Source organism: Heterocephalus glaber, unplaced genomic scaffold, assembly GCF_053883595.1.
Source record: "Heterocephalus glaber isolate CG9 unplaced genomic scaffold, H.glaber_assembly_v1.0 deba00001067, whole genome shotgun sequence".
Lineage (NCBI taxonomy): Eukaryota > Metazoa > Chordata > Mammalia > Rodentia > Bathyergidae > Heterocephalus > Heterocephalus glaber.
Window position 1 is genome coordinate 4,115,987 of NW_028258187.1, and position 10,063 is coordinate 4,126,049.

A 10,063-nucleotide genomic window follows, 5' to 3' on the forward strand; every position below is an offset into this window, starting at 1 on the left:
CCTGGTTCTAAAACATTGCCATTTGTTATAAATCTGGAATGAATAGCTCCATAAATTTTACACACAATTCTGACAGTCCAGTATCTATTTGCCACAGCTTTACCAGCACTGGAGATGATATCTGCTTTTCAAATATCATAACAGATATAAAACTACCAAAGAAAGTGAATGTTTTCCTATTAATTTAAAAATTGTATTTCTTTTCTGAATTTTGAAATTATATAAATTGCCCTATTAATACAAGAATTTATTTCTAGTTCTCTATAAGGGGTCCTTCCAGAGTAAAGATATTAATTTTTTAATACATTTTGCAAAATTTTGTGTAAGTTGTGATGTGCTTTTCAGTAGCTAGTTGATATTGTGACATGAGATAGTTAAGCTTTAAGATGCTTAACTACATGGAATGTAGTGAGCAGGAGGTCATCTGTGACTCACAAAAATAACCTCAGTGGAAAGACTGGTATGGGATCTGGGTCATCAGAGTTGAAATGTGAATGAAAGATAAGGAATTCAAGAATCTGATGTTGCACTAAATAGAAGAAAGAAAAGGAAGGATATTTAGAGGAAAAGAAGGCCTAATGAAATGAATTTGTTTTGTTTGCTTGTTAGATTGCATTTTAAGCTATGGGAAGAAAATAAAAAAACTAACTGATAGAACAAGACTGCAGAAGAGTGAGAAATATAAAAGATAGAAATAGAGATAGAGTGAAATAGATATGGAAAGAACAAGAGAGTCCTTTTTGCAGAAATTAAAGGTGGCAGCTGAAGATGTGAAAAGACAAGTTAAGAAGATAAATTTACCACTTTCTTCTCCAGGTTATTGTTCTTTTGCTGCTAGCAGAGACCTGAATAAAAAGAGAAATGGCCTGAGAAATGGCAGCACAATATCTGCCAATTGTGTACAATAAGAAATACTTCTCCTTCAGACAAATGGATGGAAGACTTTTCATCTTTGTTTTTGTGTTTTAAATGTTTTGTTTTATTACAAATATTAGTGTGCATTAATTGTACAAAACAGTGGGCTTCATTGTGACAGTTTCTACATGCCCAGAAGGTGCCGTGGTAGTATCTGTGCTTCCCATCGCCCTCTCCCAGTCCTAGCCCAACTCCTTTCCCCTTCCCTAAGATCCTCCTTCTGCTTTCAGGTCAGCTCTTTCCCCCTCTAGATTCCACACGTGAGACAGGACAGACAATACTCCTCTTTCTGCGTCTGGCTCATTTGGTCTAACATGATGATCCCTGTTCCATCCGTTGTCCTGTAAATGAAATTGTATTCTTATTTAAGGATGAATAATAGCTCATTACGTATGTATATAACACATTTTATCATTGGTCCTTCAATGAATATCTAAGCTATGTGTGCATAACTTGGCTTTTGTGAGCAGTGCCAGGAAAAATATGGATATGCAGATATCTCTGTAGTTGCTGACTTTGTTTCCTCTAGGTACACCCAAACGTTATATAGAAGGATTATATGTAGCTCTATTATCAGTTTTTTGAGGAACTTATATACTGATTTCCTTAGTGGCTGTAATAATTTACATTCTACTAACAGTGTATAAGTGTTCCTTTATCTTCACATCCCGGCCAGCATTTGTTATTTCTAATGTGCTTGTTTGTTGATTGATCGTAGCCATTCTGATTGCATGAAGATGGAATTTAGTGTTGTTTTGACTTGTATTTTCCTGATGATTGAAGATGTTGAGAGTTTTTTTCATATAATTATTGGTCTTTTGCACTTTGAGAAATGTCTGTTCTCATTTGCTCATTTATTCATTGGATTCCTTGTTCTTCAAGTATTCTTTTTTTTTATTTTTCATTCTTTATATATTCTGGATACTAATCCTCAGTAAGGTGTGTAGTTGGCAAAAGTGTTCTTCCATTCTATCTATTCACTCTGCTGGTTGTGTCCTTTTTATGCAACTTTTTAATTTGATATAATCCCATTTGTCAATTCTTCTATTATTTCTTGAGCTGTTGCAGTCCTATTCAAAAAATGGTTACTACATCAATATCTTACAGTATTTTCCTCTAGTAGTTTCAAAGTTGCAGGCATACAAAATCAATACACAAAAATAGGCAGATTTCCTGTATACTAATAATGATCTCACTAAGAAAGAAATCAGAAAAACAATCTCATTCACAATAGTCTCATGAGAGAAAGAAAGAAATAAATGAAGGAAGGAAGGAAGGAAGAAAGAAAGAAAGAAAGAAAGAAAGAAAGAAAGAGAGAGAGAAGGAATCTAACAAAGAAAATGAAAGATCTCTACAGTGAAAATTATAAAACAATCAAGAAAGAAAGAAACACTAAAAGCTGGAAAGATATCTCATGTTCATGGACTGGGAGAATTAATATTGTTAAAATAGTCATACATCCAAAAGTGAGCTACACATTCATTGAAATCCCCATCAAAATACTAATGATATTCTTTACAGAACTAGAAAAAAAATCCTAAATTCATAGGGAAGCATAAAAGTCCCCAAATAGTCAAAGCAATCCTGAGCAAAAAAGAGCAATACTGCAGGCATCACATACTAGAGTTCAAAATATGCTATGGAGTCATTATGGTGGATTAATTAATGATCAACTTGGAATACCCAGCTAAACTGATCCCGTGTAGTTCTGGGCATGGAAGACCCACCTGAGAATTGTTGCCAACAGCATAAAAGAAGAACTGGAGGGGAAGATTGTATGCTGTTGATTTTCTTGGAGAAGCCTGCCCCGGCTGGTTTTCCTGATACAAACTCAGCTGTTTGCATTGTCAGAGGAGCTCAGGTCCTCACTGTCACTGGGGACAGCTGCTGTTCTCATCAGGGATGCTCTGGTCTTTACCTTCAGTGTCTCTTCCTGGCTCATCTCTCAGCCTGGAGGCACAGATCCTTCACCCCACTGGCATAGACTGTCTGGCTTCCACCACTGGCCTTTGGGCCTTCCTGGTGCAGGCTTGTATGAGACATTGCTCTAGGCTCTAGGCCTCTGGCTGGACTTGTGGAGGACACTGTCTTGGACCCTAGGCCTTCAGATGGACTTGTGGGGGACATTGCTGTGGGATCCAGGCAGGCCTTTGGCTGGATTCTTCTGGTCCCTAGCGTGTGGACAGATCTCTTACACTCCTCTCCATTTGACTTTTTAGGTGAATGTTATAAAATAATCCTATAAATTATGTGTCCTGTATTAAATTGTCTTGCAAATCCTGACTACAGCATCATTGCTGTGAAAACAGCATGACACTGGTATAGAAACAGACATGTAGACCAATGGACTACACGGAGCACCGAAGAATAAACACATGCACCTACAACTATCTAATTGTCAACACAAGAGTTAAAAATGCATGTTTGAACAAAGACAGCCTCTTCAACAAATGGTACTGGGAAAACTGGATATCCACTTATAAGAAGTTGAAACTAGATCCTTATCACCCACTCTGCACAAAAATCAACTCAAACAGAAGGTTGGTTTTTATAAACGTATGAACTTTTACAAAAACCTAAACTTTTGACTGTAAAGTAAATATGCAAGATTAGTTGAAAGAGCTGATCTAAATATACCTAACTAATTAACCAGGGCAAATATAAAATTGATTAAAATAGTTAAGGGTTTCAAAGAAAGTTTTTTTAAAAAATATTATTTTAAAGGAGAACAATGAATTGAAAAGCATTAATTATTAATATTTTATTAATTAATAAATTGAATAATAATTTCTACAGAAACAATTAAGACCAAAAAGTATAAAATTTCATTTTTAGCAGGTGACACCATTTCCTGAAAAATGGCTACTGGAGAAAATGTCGCCCTGAGTGCCAGACCTAGAAAGCTTGTCTCTGAGGAAGTAATGGTAGCACCACCCCATCAGCTCCCTATTTCTGCTGTACTGAATGATCACAATTAGTGACTTAAAACAACACAAATTCAGGTCTGGGAGTCAGAAGTCTATAAGTTTCTCACTTGGTAAAATCAAAGTATTAGCAAGATGATGTTCTTTCTTTACAGAGAAAACTCTTTTCCTCTCCTTTTCTCGCATCCAGCTGCCACCTGAATATTTTGGCTTAAACACCTTTCCATCCTCAAGGAATAGTATAGCATCTTCAAACTTCCCCAACATGTATACTCCTGACTCCTTCCATTCATTGAGAACCTCATGCTTGCACTGGGCTTGCCTGGATAGTGCAGGACAGGCTCTCTGTCTATAGAGATTTAATTTAAGCATGTCTACAGTGTCCCTCTTATGATATTAGTAACGTACACACAGGATCCAGGTACCAGGACATGGACATGGGGGAGTGGGATTTTTCTGCTTATCATAACAATCTATTCCATATTACAAGTAACTAAAAGGTTTCATGAAATCTCTCATTGGGTAATAAACTGTACAACTAGTCAAAGACAAATTGTTGAAAACGTATTTATATACTTTGTAAATAACTTACATTTTAAAGTTTCTTTTAATCTGTATGTACCTAACAGGTTGAAATAGACAGCATCAAAGACAGAGAACACCCCTCTGTGGCAGAATTGAGTTGAAATCCCTTGTATTATCAGTTTTCCTATTCCTGGGACAAAATGCCAAACACCCACAATTTAAAGGAGTGGAAATTTATTTTAGCTCATGGTTTCAAGGGATTCAGTCTACTGTCAGCAGACTTCAAGGTAGAAATATCATGGCAGAAGGGCAGAAGGGCATACCTGGTTCCTCCACAGCAGACAGGAAGCAGAGCGGGGGACAGCACCAGAGAGGAAGAGGGCCAGGAACCAGAGATAAATCCCAAGGTCACCCCTTCATGAGCCACCCAGAAAAACCAGAAGTGTGCTTTACTGATCCTCTAGACAGCTCCCAAGCCAATCAAATTGACTACTGGGCGTAACTGTCACACCCTTGACTAAAGGCTTTAAGAAGACTAAGAATCCAATGTTGTAACTATTCCTGAACATTGAAACAGCCAGACCAACCTTACCTCATCATCAGCTTCTAATAAATATGGAGATTCAATGTCTCTGTTTTTCCTATAGCTTATTCCCTGTTAGTTCTTCTATATTTGCCTGTGGTGGTTACCATCTTATCCTGTCTACTGTCCACCATCTTGGTCTTACCCTTTTGTGATAAAATCTCTACCTCTGTTTGCTTCCTATTTATGGATTGTCTCTTGGTCCTAGTATTGTCTACCAGGCATCTCTCTGCCCGTGGCCTACTGTGGGTATTGAGCCATTGACTCTTTCTCAGCATTTGCCCACCTGGCCAAGTCTATTTGGCAGCTATGGGAAGTGATCAGTCAGAAAACTTTGTCAGTTCAGGCTATGACTTTAGAGTCATGTACCAATTTGTCAAATCTGATGGGTAAATGAAAGACTGAAAATAGGATTCAGAACGGTGATAGTAACATTTAAATGTTATGAGTTCTTTACCAGGTACTGAACTATTTTACATGCATTATTCCTGTAACTTCTGTAAGAATCTAGTGAACTTACAGGGCCAAAATAACGCTTATTTTATAGGTGAGGGAAATGAAACATATATTCATGACATAGAGACAGTAGTACCAAAACCTGAATTTGGAATCAGGATTCAAAGTCAGATGAGTGAAGTCTCAAGAGTCTGTGCTTGTGGCCAGCACACCACTCTTCCAAGAAGGCACAACTCTGAACAGTGCGGGGAGCACCAAGCAGGACTGGGTGCAGCTTCAGGACTTACACTGTGAATAGGGTCTAATTGAGTAATGACGCTATAGTGTGTGGGAGTGTGGGTTCTAGTTAAAGGTTCAAGGTAGTGTTGGCTCCTTTAAGGGTTCTCTGCTAAAATGCACATATTTGGAGGATTAGCAAAGCTGTTAACTGAGAGGGTTCTGGTGGAAATTATAATGATGATATGTAACTAGATATTCCTAGAAATCTTTCCTATAAAAAGTACACTGTCTCAGGGGGCAGCAATCAATAAATCACAGGACTCAGATTAGCAACTCTGCTATATTTGGTTAATCTGCCAACTCCTCAGAGGCCTAGTGAAGTGTTTGGTAAACATGAAGAAATGAAGAGGAAAGCAGGATGAGAGGAAACTTTAGAAAATGAGAGTCCTTATATTGAAGGAAGAGGGTGATTACATTTGGGTAGGGCTGGGGATGTCATTTTAAAGACACTGCACATTGTCAGACCTTGAAGAAAGTGATGGATACAAGTCCAAGGCAAAAGAACAGGAGCACAGGGCTGGGGATGTAGCTCAGTGGCACTGTGCCTGCCTTGCAAGCACAAGGTCCTGAGTTTGATCCCCAGCACCAAAAAAAAAAAAAAAAAAAAGAACAGGAGCACAGAGACATGTCTGGTTGGAAAGCAAATGTGCAAAGTTAAAAGGCGAAAGTTAAAGCACTGCAAAGAGTGAATTGTAGGGTTAGCTTTGACGGAGTGAGGAGGGATCTATCAAAAGCTCCAGGAGGTGTCAACGGCTGGGAAAGGGTGAGGGCTGGGCTGCAGGCTTAGCCTGACTTGCTAGGGCTCTGATGTGGGGCTAGAGCACGAACAGTTCGAGAGAGTGAAGTCGAGGATAACCAGCTCCAGGCTCACGAATGTCGGCGGCTGTCACTCAGAGGAGGAAGTGTGGGTGGGTCAGGCTATCAGGTAGAGGGGTGGCTTGTCTGGCCATGGCCTTCTCCATCCACTTTGGCACTTGTCCTGCCAGAGATCAGGGTCTCAAGCAGCATCTTCTTAACAAAAAGGACTGCCCCTTCTCTGAGCTCCGTCCACACAACCGCACGGCTGTCCTGCCAGATGGAGTCCATTTTTCACATAACGCACTTGGCAGTAAAAGAAAATCTATTTTAAGCTGACTGCTCGTTTTTCACGAAGTGCATTACAAAATCACTGGTATAGCCCCATTTATTTATAACTGGACTTAAAACTCCTTCAAATACAATGAAGCTATTTGGCTAAATGCTGACCCCTGGGAGTTGGGTTTCTGTATGGGAGAGTGAGATTTAGATGCTTTATACCTACCTTAAAAATGTGGAAAACAGGCAGGATTCAGGTTGAAACATAACAGACTTAGTGGGGTCCTGACCCGCCGGATGAGAAGACCACACAACAGAAGGGGAGGATCTTGTTAGTGGGGTGGACTGAACGCTCTGTGGCTTTAGCTGAAATGCCTGGGGTTGCCTTTCAAATGTTTTAAATTTGATAATATATCTACATATACAGACACACACACATATCTCGAAAAAGCGAATGTGTTTGCCAAGATCTTTCCCTGCCTCTGTTCTCCAACCATATGGATTTTAAATGTTTGTAATCCATACATCTCTGGTGTCTCCTCACACAGCCTTCTGAGGACTGGCTCATATAGATTGGCCTCTGGGGAAATTTCTGCATAAACCTCTTCCCTACAAGTGGCCACATTTTCCTCAAGCTCATGCCCTAACCCTTTGCCCCATTTTTCTCTGAGTAATGTGGAATAAATAAGCAAGTGTTGGTTCTGAAGCAAAGCCTTAATTTACTCCCAATTCTCTATTTTAAGTACAGTGGCTTTGAGCAAGCCTCATGACCATTTTAAGTTTCGTTCTCCTCATTCAGGAGACAAAGGTAAGGCTCTAAAGGCCCTCTCTGTTGGCCCGGCTCTGAGTCCAGGCTGCCAATGCTCCCATCCAGTTAAAGTTCAGGTTTGCTGACTGTCCTAACTTGGTCCTAACCCACTAAGAATTGACTGATAAAAACCAAGCAAGGAGCCTTAGCTGTTAGGAGCAACACATATCACTGGTTACTGAGTGGGACATTAATTGGAAAGTAGTTAATCTGGGTCCCCTGGAAAAGATAGTAAGTCAACCTCCAATTCCTGCCCTCTCTTCTCTGCTTGTTAGCATCAAAAGTGCTATGGAACCACGCTAGAGGCAAGAGGTAGAAAGTCACTGTGACCCCAAAGACCTTCTTTACCTGGCTGCCCAGGGCAACTGTCCATAGTGCAGGTGCACACCAGAAACAGATTGAAGCCCCAACTGGGCTGCAGGCCAGCTGGTTAGGTGACTGCAAGTCTAATACAGGAATTGAGAGTTGGGGCTATGATATCAGATATACTTGACTTAAAATCCACTAACTCTTCTCCCAGGGAGCACTTTATCTAATAAGGATGCTTTGAAAATCACAAGTTGAAAAACTCAAACACAGAGGCCACTTGCAATTTAGGAAATTAGTTGAATGCATCCCATAGGGTAGCAATGGATGCCTCTGATCTTCCTTCCTACAGGGCGCAAAGGGTCTCCATGTATTTGCATCCCTTCATGTTTCCACATTTGCCATGGAAACTGGGTTGGAATGCACATTTAGGGCACACTTGAAGCTACAAAAAACAACATCCGAGAGAGGAAGAAATGCAGGAGAGGAAGAGAAGTAGTTAAAATCCAGTGTAACTAACAGGAAACACATGCTGCTGTTAGCACCCGTGGCCAATCCTCCTTTCCTGCTCTGCCTTCCCCAGCCACTCTGCAGCCCCCAGCGGCACCGTGGGGATTCCAAGCAGGGAAGGGAGGTCATCTATTGCTGAGACCTCAGCTCTGGGCCCCATAAGGCCCAGAGCTGTAACAATTGCATCATCTAGCTTTTGTGGGCTTTTCTGGGTGAAACTGGAAAGAAATCACATAGAAGGGCCTAGAGGTGTGGTTTTAAACTTTTACCTGTTCTTCTATGGAGCATGTGGGAAGAGGGATGACACAGGATGATGTCCAGGAAGAATGTTCTTGGGGTCCTGGGTCACCTTCCCTGTTTGAAAGAAAGCAATTCTGCTTTTGTCAATTTTAGGAAATCTTCTTAAATTGTATATGAAGAAAAAAATGCATTAATAGTAATGCCTTAGGAAAATGGCCTGGGCCCTGGGTGGGCTGATGGTTCTGAAGTAAGGTGGGCCAAGACACTGCCTTACAGGACCACACAGGGCAGTGCTACTTGGGCCAGGCACCACAGGGAGCAAGCAGGTCACCTGTCCCCAGCAGGCAGGAGGACAGCAGCTGGCCCATCATGATGCACAGTGCAGGGAAAGATTTCTGTGTCTGCAAAAGGACAAGAGTGAGCCTGCCGGAAGAGAGGTAGAAGCAATTACTCACCACTTTCTATGACTGATGCCTGCATTCATTGCTGATATTTAATCGATTATAAACTAACCTGAAACCTCAAGGGAGCCGTCAGCCTCTGCTGAAGGAGCCATTTCACAGGGGCACAGTCAGAGTGGAGGATTTTGTGGCTGAAATGTGTAGCACATGACCTGGGTCTGGCTGGCTGTGTGACGCATAGGAGCACACATGGGATGACTCATAGAAGTCAGAGAGGGAAAAGACCTATGAAGTCACTTTTTCCATCTCCCGGCCATCGCAGGTTCTCTGTCTGCCAAGGTAGGATTACATTCAAATATTTGATGCAGTCTAGTTTGAACGGATTCGAGTAATAGGGCTCCCACAGCCTCCCCTGGGATCTTAATTCCATAGGATCATTGATCTCAATCTTCAGAAAATGTTCCTGATGTTCACTTTAAATTTTCCTTTGCTCAATTTCATCCCATTAATCCTCCTTATTACCCCTTGGGCCACCCTAAATAATATCCCTTCTACTTTCATGTTGACATTCCTCCAACATGGGTAGGCAGGAGATGAGGGAATACAGAAATGTCTTCTTGGCTTGGCTCGTGGTTTTAAGTATAAAATGAAGAATAAAAATGTTCTGAGTAATAGCTAAAAATGTCGAGGAGACTATGTATTAAATGAAAAAGGATTTTCCAGATTGCCTGAGAATAGTTCCCACAATCAATGACAGGTGTTTCTGAGTTTAACTTTAGACTCTTAATGTTCAGAGTCAAAGGGTAGCAAAGATGAAATGTCAAATAATCTGCCACACTGCCATGTAGGTGGATAACAGGCTATGTCCTCTTAGCCTTTGGGGGAGATAATTCTATATAATCTTCTGATTATTTTCCCCCAGAGTGGGAGGATCACTTCAAGTAGCACTAAACCACATCAGTTAAAGTCACACTGAGTAATGTCCCTTCTCAGGGCCCCAGGCAGAGATCTGAGAGGTGGTAAAGTCAGCCTTGGCCAAAAT

The 10,063-nt window shown here is 40.8% G+C and overlaps 1 long non-coding RNA gene across 1 annotated transcript; it reads right to left on the reverse strand.

Moving 5' to 3' along the window:
* Positions 1-237: 237 nt before the first annotated feature.
* Positions 238-9,193, reverse strand: LOC110346205 (uncharacterized). The gene is made up of 3 exons (XR_002390108.2): positions 9,134-9,193; positions 8,650-8,734; positions 238-1,256 (listed from the first exon to the last, which is right to left on the reverse strand). It is a non-coding gene; the product is annotated as an uncharacterized LOC110346205 (long non-coding RNA).
* Positions 9,194-10,063: the final 870 nt, after the last annotated feature.